This window comes from Heliangelus exortis, chromosome 1, assembly GCF_036169615.1.
Source record: "Heliangelus exortis chromosome 1, bHelExo1.hap1, whole genome shotgun sequence".
NCBI classification, from domain to species: Eukaryota; Metazoa; Chordata; class Aves; order Apodiformes; family Trochilidae; genus Heliangelus; species Heliangelus exortis.
This window is the reverse complement of record NC_092422.1, coordinates 97,819,657-97,837,734: the sequence shown is the minus strand read 5'-3', so window position 1 is coordinate 97,837,734 and position 18,078 is coordinate 97,819,657. Positions and strand designations below refer to the sequence as shown.

The 18,078-nt window shown below is 37.2% G+C and overlaps 1 protein-coding gene across 1 annotated transcript in view; it reads left to right on the top strand.

The window, feature by feature from the left end:
- Positions 1-722: 722 nt before the first annotated feature.
- Positions 723-18,078, top strand: part of LOC139801345 (uncharacterized) — a 250,803-nt gene continuing 233,447 nt past the window's right edge. The window contains exon 1 of the transcript XR_011728173.1: positions 723-1,094. The gene's annotated coding sequence lies outside the window, so the exon portion shown is untranslated. The remainder of the gene's footprint in view (positions 1,095-18,078) is intronic.

Here is an 18,078-nt window from a genome sequence, read left to right as displayed (position 1 = left end):
GTTCAGGATAGCTTACCACAGTATTTATGTATGCCAGACCTTTTTAAAACATAAATTGTTTGATTTGTTATGTTGTGGCATTAAAATGAGGAATGGAATCTGGATGCTCAGAACTCACTTCTTGCAGAAGACTGAAATAACATGGGCTGAGCTTCATTAATTAATTAAACTGTCCTATAAGCATCTATTCCTTTGCAGCTAGAGACAATAGTCTTATTTTAGGAAAAATGATCATGTGCTGCATCAAATATCCCTCATGCTGCTACTATTTAGATTTTGCATATTGTAAAGCAAATACCAAAGTCTGCTTGTGTATCTCACATTTGCATTTCTTTTTTAAGTACAAAACCCGAGCTTCCTGCATCAAATTATTTATTACTGGAAAAGCAAAGTAACATTTCTTTACTCAAAACTCTTCTTCCTGCAAAACTGTGGCACACGGAAAATATTTCCCAGCTTTCAGAGTTTATTTGATTTTGAGCACTTTTGGTTATGTAAGTTATAATAAGTAGCTTTGGTGTACCCCTAAAGGCACACCCCACACACTTATGTTGTGTGACCTAGGGTCACAAGTAATGGCTGCAAGCTAATTGATTGAGAAAGGCTTGTCTGACTGGGCCCCTTTGAGTCCTCCCTTTACATTCCTAAATTTCTGTAAAGGAGGCACTGGCAGCTTTGCTGGTGAGAGGAGGGGTTGGGGGAAAGGGAGGAAGTTTCTCAGTTTCTGATTATGCGCAGTTTCCTTGTACCGAGCTTATGTTCTCCACCCACTACTTAGTAAGAACTCCTTAACAACTTAAAGCTTTATCCCTGTGAGTACCAGAAAAGTGATCCGAGTATTTATTGAGCAGGGGGAAAAAACTCTTTGCTCCAGGCAGGGAGAAAGCTTATGGAAATGATATTAGACCTTCAGCAAAGTGCACAGCTGCATCATACAGAAGCTGAGGCTCAAACTGACAGGCAAATAAGCCAGATCACGGAAGGGGCCTCTGTGTGGCAGCTCTGAGCTACCAAGTGTTGGACAACTAGGCAAAAAGTGCAGTGGAACAGGGCAGAAAATAACACTAACTTCAGGCAACTGTTGCTTTTTCATGGTGAGTCCAGATTTGAAATGTTGTTTGAAATGTAGCTATTTCTTTGTTATTTCTAAAAATCCTTCCCTTCTACCACAGCAGTCCTTTTGCAGAGCTCATTGTGTTACAGATTATTTTTCCGGATGTGCACTTCAGTTCTGAATGATACAGGAATGCACAGGGGTAGTCTTTTCCTTGCTGCTTGCTCTCTCTTTTGCTTTTGCTTGCTTCAGGAGACAGGTCCATTTCTGAAAGCATGCTGATTTGGAAAAAGCTGCTGATTTGGAAAAAAATAGCTTTGCAGCTAACGCTTGGTGTGCAGCTGTGTAGAGGTGAATAAATGCTCGTAATTTCTATGCACAGTTTTCTGCAGTTTGAGCTTTGTGGCACCTCTCCATTGCTCCTTATTTTGCTGCCTTATCTTGAGAATGTATGGCACGGTCACTATGAAAAAAAGCTTTGTGTTTGAATTCCTGGTGAGTCGAAGGGTCAGGGCCTATGAGTTATCTGCCTGCCAGCAAGACTCATTGCTGTGTCCCTTTATTTTTCAAGCTGAAATAGAAAAACGTGTCCTCATCCCTTTTTTTATAAATGCATTTTGAATTCAGGTTTTACATGCTGTTTGTATGGGCTTTGTTCTCTTGACAAACTTGGGTTTTGGGGGGAAGCCAGTTTTATTCTCTCCATATTTATTTTATTTACTCAAGCTTTCCTGCAGCTTTTTTGCATTCCTTTGTTGTGATGCACATAATTTTTTCTTAAAACAACATACAGTGATTCTGATCTCTGCTAAGAGAAAAATTATTTATTTGTACTTTGATACATATTTCAAAAAATACCAGGGAGGTAACTAAATTTTAGGTAACTAGCAATATTATATAAAAGATAAGGCTTTTGTAACTTTTTGTTTCTTGATTAAGGAGGGAAACACAATACTTCTGGATAAGTTCTTCAAGAAATTGTATGAAATACACTGGTGTAGTGGTAGTAAATATGATCTGAGCTACAACATTAATTCAGTTACTGGCTTCGTTTGAAAAAGCTGCTTTATTAGCACCGCTACAGAATTAAACATTTCATGTTGACAGAAACATTAGAAAAATGTTTGCAAAAACTGCTGAGTGGATGAAATTTAGTGCAATAAATCATCAAGGCATGTCAAAGTTACTCTGTTTGTGATGTTTTAAGATGTCTGTGATTTAGTAGAGAAATGAGTCTGTTTTTCCTCCAGCAGATGTGTGATTCTTTACAAAATTATCTTTGTTTCTTTATTTACCAAATAGTTGTGGGGTTGGTTTGTTTGTTTGTTTTTAAATAAACAAATAACCAAAGTCAGAAAGTGCGAGAAAAATCTGGGAATCTTGTAGTGGTTATTTGGAGCTAAAAGGAAAATGCTCAATCACTAATTCCAGTATGAAATGTAAGAAGTTGGTCAGATGAGCTCTGCACAGAGGGTATTTTACTACTTGTTTCTTGATCTGTCTTTCTAAGTTTATAAAACTTAGAAACAATTAGCAGGGTGTCTGTTTTAAGAAATGAGATAGTGCTTCAGATCAGAGTTGATCTGACATTACAGTCAATTCAAGTGCAGATGTTTATGTTGTTCACCTGTTGTGGCCATTCTTATTTGCCAGTTTGAGATCTTGAGTTTACCCATTAATTTTGAAAAAGGTTTTAAAAAGAGAGTATCAAGAGAAGATTGTTGCAAATAAACGCTAACAAATAGAGATTTGAAGGTGATGTTGCAAGGTCAATTGATCTAAATGGGCTTCATACTTCTTTTGTTTTCTTATTATGAGTTTAATTCCTATCTATTTTGACTTGGACTAAGTCTTTACCTTGCTATGGGAACATTATTGGCTATGTTCTTAGTACAGTTAAGGGTCTGCTTTTCTTTTAAGGGTTTTGAAGTTTACTTTGAGGGAAATAAATATGCCCTCTTATGTAATATAGAAATATGATTTTATTCATGGCTATACTGTCATGGAGAAATACCTGCTGAAGTGCTCTTCACACCCTTAAAATATGAGAGTCAAAGAAACTTTGAAGATGTGGTCTCCTCCAAGCTTTGGTGACCTGGACTGATGGGGAGCCAGCCACCACCTTGTAGGTGCAAGGCACTTGAGGATCAGGGGATAGTGGGTGCTACATTGTGGCCATCTCCTCTGTAGGCACATATGCAGAGGACCAGTCCTTTCCGTGCTGTAGGGTTCCCATTGGCAAAATAAGGCACCAGTGGTGTTGTGACACCAGATTTCAGGATTATGAAACATTTCTTCATGCTCTGATGACCAGCCTGCTGAAGGAGAAAGGGCTTAATGAGTAGGAAAAGAATTTACTGAGGATTTTATGCCTGTATCTATCATTGGAATGAGAATATCTGCTCCCAATCACTGTCTTCTGTGATTCCTGGAAAGCCCTACAGTAATGAAGTGAACGATGATTAAATGTGGTGTCCTTATTGTCTGTTTGAGGACTGACACAATGTAATGTGAATGGCAGGAAATTTAAACATCAATAGTATACTATTATTTTCTCTTAGAAATAGTCAAAGAAACATGAGTTCAGGCTAAAATAATTATGCTGGCTTTTTACATTTCTCTGACACCAGGTAGAGAAAAAGGTAATTTTGAAAAGGTTAAACCACAATTGCTTTACAATGCTCATTTCTTCAAAAGAATTTGACACCCTTAATGTTTAGTCAAAGAGGAACTAGATTTGTTTTGTGAATTACATATAAAAGTGATTTTGGAGGTTCACTTTTAGGTTTGTTTCGTTGCTTTGTGGGGATGAAAGAAAAACTTTTTTTCACTACACAAGTTCATTTTATTGACATCTGTACATTGCAGAAACAGGTCTCTATGGTACCTATGGGTATCTTTACTGTCACATGAGAAAGGATGGAAATTGACAACAAACAGTTGATTTTTCTGTCAAAGAGAGGAACTAGTTTGAGCTGTCATGACAAGGTGGTGTCTATTCTGAGAGATGAAGGAAAATTGACAGGAACAGGAGACTTGTAGCTCTCATGGTGTCACTGAATCACAGCGTTGGTAAGACAAACTAAAAAGAAAAAATCACCTATGTTGTATCCTGGCAATTGTGAAAAAAGTTGTTTTTTAAGAATTTAAAAAAGGACAAAGAAAAATTTCTTTCATCTTCTCACCTACAACTCATGATCACAATATATGACTCTAATTAATTGGGTCTTAAATTTCTTTGATCTCCAGGCTTTATGGATCCAGGAACCATAGAACCAGGAACCATAAAAAGAAAGAAATAAAGAAAACCAAAAAGAATTGCCAGCATTGCAGTCTTGGAGTTCAGTAAATAGTTGAGGGAGTAAAAACCAGGAGATGCACATGTTCTTGTACATGAAAAACAAAGGAGAGCAGACACCTGATCTTTGATTGACCCAAGCTGACTTTCACTTCATTTTTAATTTCCTGCAACATATTCAAACCATCAGCAGGAGACTGTCCAAAAAGGTGATGATGAAGGTGAAAGAACAGATAAATTGGCTTGTGAAGTTATTTAAGTGACTGTGTGATTTGTGGGTAAATAACCAATAGACATACAGAAAACAAGTAATTGAATATGAGGATAGGAGCAGTGAAAAAGAGAGGCAGGACTGTACTGAGCCAAACAGAGGACATCTAAAAATAGAAGAAACATGGCATGAAAGAGGAATCTAAAATGGTCTGACAGTCTCTGATATGAGCCTGTGTCTGGGGAATTGTCAAGTAATGTGCAGTCATCTGGTTTTGGTAAAGGAGGCAAAATACTGAGGAAAAAAGTGAAAGAAAGCCCCAAAGATATAAGTGTTTTCTCCTGATTTTTTGAGAAGCATTTCTAATGCTGGCCATCAGTTTCATGCCTGAAGTAATAAATTCACTCAGGAAGAAAGGCTGTTCCGTCCAAAATTATGGTCACGGAATTCAGGGGTGAGGTGGGGGAGGAGGCAGAGATGTGGGAGGGAAAAAAACCTCTCTTTTTAACCTAACATACTTTTGTATTTAATTTGATCTGTCTAGCAGCTAAGGTAGAGGTGAGGATGGATGGTTGCATCTGTGCTGACAGGTTGTTCTTTGAGCACAAGCTAACTTTCTTTTTTCAACTCCAACAGGATTCCAGTAACTTTTTTTTTTTTTTTTTAATTCTTGTAAAACACTTTGGAAGGTCTTTAGTAAATTACGATTCTTGGGTCGGGGCAAGATGCAAGCCATTTGCAGCATAAAACATAAGACAATAGAAAACAGGGTATCAGTGGAGTGAAAGACAAGTGAAATGGGAATGTATGTTTCTCTACCTCTCTTATGACCAGACCATGCACTTCTATATTTTATTTTGTCACCCAGGGCTTTACCCAGGATTCCATCAGGTATTCTACTGACTTTCACAGGAGTGGTCGAGGCCTTACAATCAAAATCATTCATCCAGCATTTCAAAACAGCTTTGAAATGTATGTATGTGACACCCATAACTGTTTAAGATTTCTCAGTATTCTCCTGGAAATAACAGCCGTACTAGGTGGCCAAGGTAGTACAATGTAGTTCTGCTTCCAGTTACTGAAATATCTATTCCTCTTCTAGAGGAATTTCCATTCAATTACTAGATGAGATTTTGAATTCCAAAGCCCAAAGATGATATTTTAGTGTTAGTTATGTAATCCCAATTTCTTTAGCAATATGATAGAAGTAGGTGAGAAATACAGCTTCAAGTACTGCAGAAAGCGCCTTCTTCTCCATCTTTTAAGACATTTTGAGTGAAAATATTCCAGTTATAATACCATCTCTCCACATCTCTTAACCGAAAACCCCATAAATGTCCTGTGGCAGATGTGCAGGTCCTTGTATCATCCTGTTTTGACCAGTGCATGCTTAATATTCTCAAATGATAAAGCAAAATATAAGAAGGCCTTACCCTGAAGTACGCATCTCATCACTGTTGGTAATTTTCATTACTCCAAAGAAGAAGCACCAGCTAAGCAGTACCATCCTTCCAAGAACAGCCCATTGCCAGAGCTAGTTGAAGGTGCTCCATTGCTCTTTCACTGCCTCTTCTGTTGTGCTTCTGTAGTAGGATATATCCTTGGAAGGCTACTCAGAGAAATAGATCAGAATTGATCCCGGTTAAAAATAATGCTGAAAAAGATTGTTTTTAATCTGGGCTGATCTGGTTCACCATATACTCTACTGGCATTTTAACTGGATCCAGGGCTGTGCAAGCAACAGTGTAAAGCTGCAGGGAGGGAGGTATGTTTATTTCCTTCACTGCTAACTAATCATATCCAGGTTATTATGGGTAGGCTAGTAGAATCCCTGATTCCTAAAGCAACTTGACTTTGCTGTGCCTCTGGGTTGAGGTTCAGTGTTTTCAGAAAATATCAACACTGGTTTCAGCCTATATTTTATGAGTTACTCATTGTTACGACCTGGTTGTCACTGCGATCTCTTATTTCAGCCTGCGTGCAATAAATTCCTTAAATAAAGATCTGTTCCCCTTGTAGGGGAGAGTAAGTTAGAAAGAGTAAATGAGTAAAATATTCATCAAGGATATTTACTCATAGAACATGCAAAATGTGACAGAAGTGATAGAATGAGTCTGTGTTGAAAATACCTTCACTTTTCTCATGTGGAAATCAGGCTGCATTCTGGGTTGGTCCCATAAAACTTCTTTCAAGCTCTGGCTGAAATTCTCAAGGGAAATTTTTTTCAGAAGTACCCAGTGTAGGCCCAGCTATCCTTCCACTGAAATAAAGGGTTTGAGGCAGAAAATCCCAAACATCTGAACTGCTATACAATGGAGGTGTTAAAATCATATCTATTTTTCACATGTCTTTTGGCAGTGTTATGATGCACACTGATTTTTTTTTTTAAATTTGCTATGAGGATCATAGCATGATCCATGATGCTAAAAGAGCCTGGTATGAACATGGAGGTTGGCCTCTTCTGCCACATAACCTGTGATGGATGAGAGGAAATGGCCACTTTTTTTTTTGACTTATTGCCAGGTAACAGTGAATAAAACTTTTCAATAGTTTTTTAAATAGAAATGCAGATGATTCCAGAGAAAACCACTGAACCAATGTTTAATTATTCTACTTAATATTTAAGTATCAGGGAGCAGTGTGATCATGACACAGAATCTTGACTTCATCCATCTCTTACAGCTTTCTGTAATATGACTTAGGTCATATTACATATTTTTTAATAGTGTACTTCCATGTATTGAATCCACAACACTTTTACTTAAAATTTGATCAAAACTGTTCACCTCCAACAAAAAATAATATATGACAGTCTATTGGGAAATACATCTTTTTAGGGGAAAGGGAATTTCACTACACTTGCATATATGTTATATTTAGTAATTAAATATTAAATAAAATGATGCTATTACTGTAAATAAAGTTTCTTTGTGCCTCAGTCTTCTAGCAACAAATCAAAATTAGTAAAATATTTTATACCTGGTCTGATATTGTGACTCCAGAGAACCATCATTGTTGATGGAGTCCAAAAGGGAAAACGTGACAGCAGTATTTTTGACGTAGCCAAAACCATAAGATAAAAAAATTTAGATGGAAAGTTGACTCATTTACCTGAATGAGCAACATATGATAGCTAGGTATAGTTGCATGTCAACCTTATTTTCTGATGGGAGAACTTGTCCTTTTTTTTTTTTCTTTTTGTCCAGTCTACTTGGGAACTGTTGAAAAAAACTTCCAGCTTCATGCATCGCCTTGGTTGAACACCTTGGTTTCCGTTTTAGTATTTGAAAACGTAACTATTTTATGATAGTTAAGAAATGGAAATGAAGTAAACAGTGACACTGACATTGTGTCCATCTCTGTCATTCTGATCTTACTTCGAGTTTAGTATTGCATTTAGAAGTTCTAAAAGTTTCAGTCCACATCTGGATTTAGAAAACTCAACATGTCATCTAACTTCTTTTTACCTTTGGGTAAATCACTTCAAAAAAAGTGATTTCTTAATAGTAAAATATTTTTATTATTTCTCTTTATTTTATAAATTAACATCTTCCTTTTAGCTCCAAGTACATTAACTTGATAATAACTATTTAGAGGGCATTTTTTTGGGCTAATTTTCTGTATTCTTTTTGTGATTATTTGCATGTGGTTGGATGTCATTGGTATGTCTGCAGTAAGGAGGTGAGAATCTTGTATTTTAAAGTGCTAAGGATGGTGCATATCATACTTAAAGTAAAATGCTTGATTCCTGCCGTTTGAAAGCAGGGTCTCTCATCACAGTTCCTAAAAATAGGTTTAATAACTAATCCTAGAACCTATTAAAAAAATCAAGCAACTGAAACTGTGGCCTGGCATTTCACAGAGCTGGTGAACTGTCACATTATCGGCAATATTATTCTTAAAAATTTTTTATTACCCCCACTTTCTGAGAAAGCGAGACTTCTGTTAAGTTTTTTCTCTTTTTTTTTTTCTTTCTCTCCATCATATGTTTTGAACTTTTTGTCTCAGTTAAGTTTGAAAGGTGAAATTATAAATGAATATAATGTTTTATGAAAATCTGTGACTGTATGGAGAAAAGAAACCCAGATTGGTGCCAATTTTGAGGAAAAGGCAGGCAGAACATAGCTGTTATACATTCTGTTTGGCAGTGGCTCAGTGGCCAAACAAAATGTGTGCAGTCCCAGGCTAGTCACAGCACAGTTTCTCCTGCCAGGTGATGGCATAATAAACAATGTGGAGAGATCTGGCCATTTGCAGTGAGAGAAAGAATGTGAAGTTACAAAGCAAAGAGCATAAATCTGTAGCAAAGCAGGTTTCATTCAATCTGGTGCTTACAGGACACCTTGAGTTTGCTATTGCAAAAGAATAAAGAACCAAATGCCAGAAAACCTTAAAAGGATGTAAATTGCTCTCTATAGGCAAACAAGAACATCTTGTTTACTTTTTCTCTCTATTTACTGAGCATTTTTTTCCTGTAGGAAAAAATTTCATTCATCACAAGTTGCACTGAACATGTGAGATTTGTACCAATCTTTCACATGAGATGCACAACTGCAATTAAGTTCTGCATAAATAATAAGATAGAGATACCAAGTTACTAAATACAGTAAAAGTTAATATGGAGGAAACCTGCTTTCCCATCTGAGAATTTAGGCAGAACTTGGTTCTTTTCTTGTCTCTGTTAAAGCTGGCATAGGCATATTTGGATGAGTATAGAAGTTTGATTTTAAAGCAGTTTGATATTTTCTGCTTACATTTAAAAGCCTACGTATCCTAATTCCCTTGGACAAATTGCCTCTTTCTTTAGACTTTGGATTGCCTTTCTAGCAATGAGAATGATAAGACCGAAAATATTAATGCTTGCGTATTCTTTTTATTTAAATAATATTTATTAAAAGATTTTTAATTTTCAGACAAACAAACTGCATCAATGGAAATTAGTCACCATTGCCTTTTATGATTTCATTGATTACATGGATATGGTTTTCTAAAATGTTTGAACCCGTGTTTAAGAATTTTACTTCTAAAGTTATTCAATATAAGGGAAAACACCAACTGTTTTTCATTAGTGTGCTTTTGTTTCATAAGCTGAATGAATGCCAGATGATCATCAGAAATCACTGGTTTATTTATTGGAGGAAAATATAAATCTGTGACATGTAAGTATCAGTTGTCTTTTATGGACTATTTTAGAAAGGTACTACCTCTAAATATTCTCCTGGGTATTTTTCAAGATAGGAATGTTACCACTAGGAACAGGAAATCTGTTCGATTAAGGTCGCTGCAGACAGAAGTCCATTCAGCAAACAGCTTTGGATGGAATTTGTAGCTGAATTTAAAAAGTTATTAGCAACTGGTGTACACTTTACTTTGAAATGCTTAATAACAGTGGTAACATTATATACACATGTTTAGAAGAAGAAGAGGTGAAATATTAAGGTATTGCGTTTCAGAAATAATGCTGGTTTGTATGTGTTTAATCTAGTAAGAAGTTTATTCTAGGTCCCTTTTGGTGCAGTAGTCCTCTCTCCTCTCCTTATTCATTTTAAGTGATTTTGTATGCAGTTATGATCCTGAAGATTGTCTAAAGGCTTAATTTTTAAAGGAACTGTACTTATATTTTGGTGTGAGTTCCTTGTAGTAGGGGTAAAGACATGAGAGTTCATGGCTCTGTGTGAAAGTTTTGGTTCTGTCTCAGAGCAAGTTTTGCAGAAGCCTCATTTCCCACCACGGAGTACGTTATGGGCACCACCATGAAGAAAAAAAGTCAACATGGAAATTAAAGCAAAAGTCCCCAAACAATCCAGCTGATCATGCTAAAGATGTTTTAAATTAATGAGAAACTGACAGCACAATAATATGAGAACAAAAGTTGGAAATTATGATTAGAAGATGGAAAATCTGATTTAAGTCTTTGGAAGTAAGATTTAGCTATGTATTTAATTAGATCTCAGAAGATAGAAGCATGTGAAAATGAGGACAAATTTTCCTAATAGCTCAGTGTGATGGTAGACACTAAAGCAAGCACTCAGATTCCTAAAAGTACTTGTTTCTCTTTAATATTCAGACAAACAATAAATAAATGTTTTAAAATAGTTCTTACATGTCTTCATGGGGGACGTTGAGGGCACAGTGCTTCCAAAAATGTCTGTTGCATAGGTGAATGAGATTGCCATTTGGCAATACATGTGCAGAGTCTTGTGCATCAGAACCTAACTGAGACTTCTCTGTACTGTGGCCATTCTCCAATATCTGCTGTGCATACAAGTTCAGTGTTCAAGATGCAAGTCTTTTACCCTCTTCTGGGCATTTAGTGTTTGAGGAACTGGGATAGGACCAGAGGAAGTGGATGGAAGTTGTGCCAGGGGAGGTTTAGGCTGGATGTTAGGAAAGATTTTTCACTGAGAGAGTTGTCAGGCATTGGAATGTCCTGCCCAGGGCATTGGTGTAGTCACCATCCCTGGAGGTATTTAAAAGGCATTTGGACCTGGTCCTTAAGGGTACGGTTTAGTAGTTAGTTTATGGTGTTGGTCAAAGGTTGGACTGGATGATGTTGGAGGTCTCTTCCAACCTAAAACATTCTGTGATTCTGTGACTTCCTCAGAGCAATATTTCATTCCTACAGCTGGTAAAACAGAGCGTTAAAGCTACTGTGAAACTGGCGTATGAGGGTATTTTTGTTGTTCCTTTTTATGTATTCCTGAACACCCTTTTTGGTGGATAAACCTTGGGGATTCTCTGAAGGAAAAAATTCTTCAGCTTATGCAATAGAAAATTGCTTCCAAGAAAGGGGATTTTTTCCCCTTCGGGGCTCTCCCATTTCACGTCCATTCAGTAACCAGGCACCAGACCAGTAGTGTACTTTTCCCTTTAGCAGCATGTTGTGATGTTAGAACTTCCTGCAAAATCTTGTGTTTCATATGGTTTTTATATTTTAATCACATTTTTTAAAGTACTTCCAGATGTAAGCATATATTTGCTTACACTTTACTGCACATGCTCATGCACTTGATAAACTGGTAAGACCTGCATCCAGCAGCCTTTAAATCAACATGTGGCTTTCTATTGACTTCCAAAAGCTCTGGTTTGGGCTGTTGGACTCATTGGTATAGTCAATGGATTAAGGTCACCAATTTTCTCTGAGATTTTTAGTCACAGTTAGTAGAACAGTTGCAATCACAGTAACTCAGGAATATGAAGAGTCCTATTGCAATAGGAAATGCTTTCCCCTTTCCTTCCTCCTCCATGAATCAGACATCTATTCATGCTTTAGTTGGCTCTAGCCAAGGACCCAGTCAAGCAGAAGCTGGGTAGGTGCTTAGGAGTCCCATATATTTGCACAGCAAATAGTAATATATTCACAGCAGGACTAATGTGTTCTGAACTTAGGAAGTCCTCATACAAATTCACTGTGTGTACTAATATAAGAGATAAAATTAATTGTTTTCCTCCTCGTCTCACTGGAAAATTCGTGTTTGTTCATGACATCCCTTCACCAGGCCCTTGCTGCTTTCCCACGGGGAAGTCCTTCTGGGCACAGGGAATATTCCTAAGGGAATCAGGCCATAGGAATAGGGTGAGATGAGTTTTCTGCAGAATGCAGTAACTGGAAGTGCATGTGAGATAAATGAAGCACAGATTAGCTTAGTAGAAGGCTGACCTGTGTTTCACCTATTTTTCCTTTCTAAGCAGAAATGATTAGCAAAACCAAACACCATCAGGTCCTCAGTTGCTAAGTCAGGTTCAGTAGGAGCTCAAGTAGACACATATGGAAAGCTGCAAAAGGTAAAGCAGCTCTGTGTAGCACACCTTAAGCATGGGAGGTGGGAGGTAGATGAAGCTGCTTATTTCACCGCATGAAACCTCTCTTGAAAGTCTCCTGGTTTGGGGTGAGGGAGTCCTTGAGAATCTTGTGTCCTAAACAAGGGGAAAAACAAGGTATAGATACCCAGTGGCCATGGAATGGATCTCCCGGAAGAACTGGAGCCTTTGGGACAGATATAAGTTCTTATCTCATAGACAGAAAAATCAAGAATTTGGAAGCTTGCCAAAAAGGCAAAACCAGAACATTTTGTAAAGGCTCAGTGAGTGAAAGCTGAGAAAAAGAAATTTTTATATATTTATTCATAGCCAACAATAAATTGGGAAAATCAGGAAGGAGTGATGTTGAAGTCTGTTCAAGTTATGCCATGCAAGGACATTTATTTGTCAGTGGTTTGAAGAAAATCTTTCAAAAAAAATTGTGCAAGAGATGGACAGAAATGTTCGTCATTTATCTGAATTACTTCAAATGTGGTAAGGTACGTGCTGCTGAAGTTTTACAAAAAGCAGATTTTATTTGGTTCACTTGGGACATCCCAAATGTTGATAAACTGTGCCAGTATTTCTGTCATATGGTGACAGAGAAAAACATGTACAACAGAAATGTACTGTGAAAGGAATCAAATAACACAGTTTCTATTCAGATCACAGCCCTACAGGGAGATTATATGTGGAGTAATTTTAGCCCTCTTAGAAGTGTGTTGCTAGAATTGCTCTATAAAGTGCAGAAATAACAGAAGCCTGGTAATTAAACATACTGAATTAAAAAAATTAGGAGGGAAAATATTTATTGCAGTAAGATTGAAGCACTTAAAATCTTTTCATTTAGAATGATTTTCATCCACATTGGCCTTTGTGCACCAGTGGCATTTAAATTAAAACCAGTACATTTCCATAAATAGAAAAGTTGATTTTGGTAAAGGGAGAATTTTTGATTAAAACAGCTTCCATTTGAAATCCCTGATTGCATCTATAAAGCAATTCCTTTGAACAGTATCCTGCTGGCAGTCTGTTGATGACAGTAAAACTGAGTATAAGTATAGAGAGATATCTGCAAATGTGTATGCACCTTTGTAAGTTTATATATGTAGCTGCAAATTGGAACTAATTGGGAAACTTGGCTTATCTAATTCAAACGCAGTTGTGATCTTATAATTCCTTTCCCCCCAGATCTGGCCAAATAGATATAGGTACATTTCACTGACAGTGTAGAAAAGAAGCAGGCCCACTGTACCACACCATTATGATCAGATTACAACTGCAGCCCTGACACAGTACCCATGCTTGTAGGAAGACCTACACACAATTGCTAGAAGAGACATCTTGAATGACATGTAGTGCTAACATAGGCTGGAAACCATGGGGTAGAAATCTAACAATTTCACAAGAAGCAGCTATTTTTTAACCATTTTACCATTTTTGCTCTTTCTTGTAAGAAGTATGTCTTGGACTAATTGTTTCACAATATCTGCCTTTTTATAAAAACAAACTACTGCTACTTCTTATTATATAATTATTCATATAACTAAGATTTGGATGGTTATGAACCATTGAATTCTTCCTCCTGTATCTGTTTTTCAAATTTAAAATACATGCCATGACAATTTTCCATCAAAATACTTGTATTAAGGAACTATTGCTGTATGAAACTTCATTTTTATTAAAGGTGAATGGTAGTAAAGCAACAAAACCGAACATAAACTACAAGTCTAAATCTTATCACTGAAATTGCTTACTTTCTTAGTATGCATTCAGAGAAAGCTATATGGTCCCACTTTTAGTGCTTTCAGTTGGTTGTATTTGATGGCAAGATTCATTAAAGGCTTTAGTTTCATTATTCTCATTTAATTATCTTGTACTTACAAAAATATTTTACTATGTATTCACCAGGAAGGAGTTTGAATTTTAGTCCAGTATATGGTATCATCTTTGATAGAATCCCTAGAGCATCTACTTTTCTATAAAGGGGTTATATTTATTCTGAGAAAGTATTTAATATTGCTCATCTTGTATATTTTGATCATGTTAATATTCAAAAGGGCTAAATGTTCTCCTGCATCAACACTACTGTATGTGTACCACAAGAGGGATAAATGTCCTGAAAGACCAGCACTCGGAATCACGGCATCCTTTAACACAAATTCCTCTAATTCAAGGAACTTATAAAGGTAGCATTGGCAACGTGGGGGAAGCATGGAGGTTTTAAAGTCTTGAGGTAATGAGATTAGGTAGAAAAATTAATTTTCATTAGGGAAAAAAAAAGGTGCATACTCCAAATTATTATAGAAAGAACTGTAAAATGTGGCTTTAGGATTAATTCAAGTCAGCAGTTGAAGTTCAAAAATCCACCATACACTTCAGTTTAATTTGAATTTTTAATATCACAATAATTTTAAGTCTTGCTCTGAGTTTGTACATGCCAGAGCTATGAAAAAGGCATGCAAATTGTATGTGTGTATGGATAGACATAAAAGCAAAAAGATCACAAAAGCAAAAAGATCACCTCAAAATGTCATCTAGTTTGTCTGGTTCTTGATAGCTGAAGGTAGCTGAACATATGATAAATGGAGCAGAAATCAGAGAGCAGAAAATGGTAACTGGCAATTTCATCAATAAATAGACCACTGTGTAAGTGTCTGTTGATGTTTGTAGTGTCTGGGATAATGGGGAAAGGGTTCAGTGCTTCTTCTTCTTCTTTGTAATGCTTTAGCAATGCTTGTAACCATAAACATGCCTTAAACTGGCAATTAAACAGGGTTTATGACTGCTTTGTGTTACTGAAGTGATGCAACACATCAACATGTATCAATGAAACCAGCCTTTTGTTTTTCCTTGACTTAAAAAACAAACCTGAATAACATAAAGTAATCTGAGTGCCTTGTGTCTAAAAGCAATGTGTCTCACATGTTGGAGGGTCCTTTCCCTCTCTGTGAATTAGCCACAAAAGAAATTACTTGAATGAACTAATTGGGTTATTTACTGTTTAACACATAATGCTCATTTGAATCACCCACTGTCCCAGATGAGAAGTGGTGCATATCTGGGGAAGGCCTCAGACTAAAGGCTGGCAAGGAAGGTAGGCAGCAGCTGGAGGGTAGAAGCACCAGGGACCTGACAGTAAAGATCTATGTGAGGAAAAATCTTGCAGCTGGGAGCATATTTGTGAAGATTTACCTTTGTGTGCTTTGCCTACACAGAGTTTTTCTCCAAAAGCCTTTTTGTTTATTTTATAAATTTTCTCATCCACTTCTTTTCCACATCTATATCATAGAATTGGCTGGGTTGGAAGGGACCTCAGAGATCATCAAGTCCAACCCTTGATCCACTACCGCTGCAGTTACCAGACCATGGCACTGAGTGCCACATCCAGTCTCTTTTTAAATATCTCCAGGGATGGAGAATCCACCACTTCCTTGGGCAGCCCATTCCAATGCTTGATCACCCTCTCAGTAAAGAAATTCTTTCTAATGTCCAACCTAAACCTCCCCTGGCACAACTTGAGACCGTGCCCTCTTGTCTTGCTGAGAGTTGCCTGGGAAAAGAGACCAACCCCCCCCTGGCTACCCCCTCCTTTCAGGGAGTTGTAGAGAGTGATGAGGTCTCCCCTGAGCCTCCTCTTCTCCAGGCTGAACACCCCCAGCTCCCTCAGCCTCTCCTCATAGGATCTGTGCTCGAGTCCTTTCACCAGCCCAGTTGCCTCCTTTGGACCTGCTCCAGGACCTCGATATCCTTCCTGAACTGAGGGGCCCAGAACTGGACACAGTTCTATATATCTATATACACATCTATATATACCAGTCTAAATTGTGCAGTGTATGTCACATTTTATGTGCCATAATATTACGGTGTATGTTATTCTTTGCCACTCCATCAATTTAATATATAGGAAGAAAAAAAGATACCTCATCAATATGGGAATTGTATCACATTAAGGAACCCACATTTCTATGAACAATATTTTGCAACTTTGACTTCTTATCAGAGCTTTTCAGGCTGTTTTATGAAGTCTACTGAATAATGTAAGCCTAAATCATTCTTGCATGTAGTGGGTGCTTCTAGATGAGAAAGAACAAGCAGAATGAAGTAATTGTGATAATTCAGGCTAACCTGTGTGTAATCTAAAAGAATTCTTATCTGAGGTATGATTTTCAGAATACAATATCCAATCTTGACTTAAAAGAAGCAAGGACAGAGAACCTGTCATCACCCTTGGGAAGGTGTTCAGCGATGAGGTACTGTTCCCTATGTATCTGGCATCAAATATCTGATCTGAATTTGTCTGCTGGAGCTTGTTTATAGTGTTACCTCTTGCCTGTAAGAGCCTCCTGTAAAAACTCTCCTAGACAATGATCAAGTCAGACATAATTTTAATGGGATAAATGGAGCTGCACTTAAATGTTTCTACCAGCCTTTTATTTACATGGCTCTTTAGTGAGTTTCTGGAATTGCACACTCCAGACATTGATATGACCTTCTAACAGTAGATGTTTGAATGTTAAGTGTCCAGTTAATCCAAGCTCTCCAGTCCTATTCAGGCTTCTTCCACAGAGGCTTCCAGGGATACATTCTTCCCCTTGGTCTCGACAACACATTGAGAGTCCATGTTTGGCATAGTCATGTCCACTCTTAGTGCCAAGTCTTTTAAGGATTGTTGCCCCCAGTATAAACTTCCTTGATCTGCTATGAGTACTCTACTCTCCTGTTTAACTTACAGATATATAAATCAGTTCACAGAGTGAAGCTGCTTGCCCAGATGCTCACAGTAGCAAAGCCTGGAAGGAGCAATCTAACTCAAATATGTTGCTATATCCTTGCCAATGAATATAGTATTAATTTACTTGCTTCTTCTCCTGTACTTTATGTTCTGTATAACTGAATATTTTCTTGGTTTCCCTGCCTGGGATAGAGCTGTACATGTTCTTTCTTTTAGATTTATTTTAGTTTCATCTGGTGAGCAGAGTATACTTTAGGGATTACAAGGTGGTAACGCTATTTCTAATCATGTTTATTATTAGTAGTACAAAATCTTATCTATAGGGTTAATTATTTCCTGTAGTTGTGTGATGAATAGAATATTCATCTCAAGCACATTATGAAATACCTCCCATCTCATTTAACTCAAGATTAAATTTCTTACCTCGCTGCTGGGCCCTGTTCAGGGTGGTGTCTTCCTCTGCTTCCTTTGCAGAGCTGATATCATGCTGGTTTGTTATATTCCTTAGCAACCCAACCTTTTTTCCACGAATAACTTCTGGTCGTGCTTATTTCAAATGCTTCTGCTTTTAAAAAGTGAAAGCATCAGGAAATTAGTTATTTCAAGAAAAAAGACCTGGAACCTGAAAACTGATGAATACAGAGGAGGAATAGGGAGCTCTGGTCATTTTAAAATGGACTAACATTACCAGAATGACACCCTTGTAGAAGGAGGACATTAGCTATCTTTTCCCTGCTTAAATGGTAGAAGACTGTTCCCTGCTGCTAAGTGGAAGAGGCAGAGTACTTGATTAGGAATACTCTGTCTTTGAATGCATCTATGTAAATAGAGCAAATCCTTTATTGGAAAAAAACCAAAACAAAAATGAAACCAAAACCAAACCAACCAAACAAAAACAAAAAACCAAAACCCAACCCAAAAAACCAAAACCAGCCAAACAAAAACAAAGCCAAACAAACAAACCCCCCCCCCAAAACTAA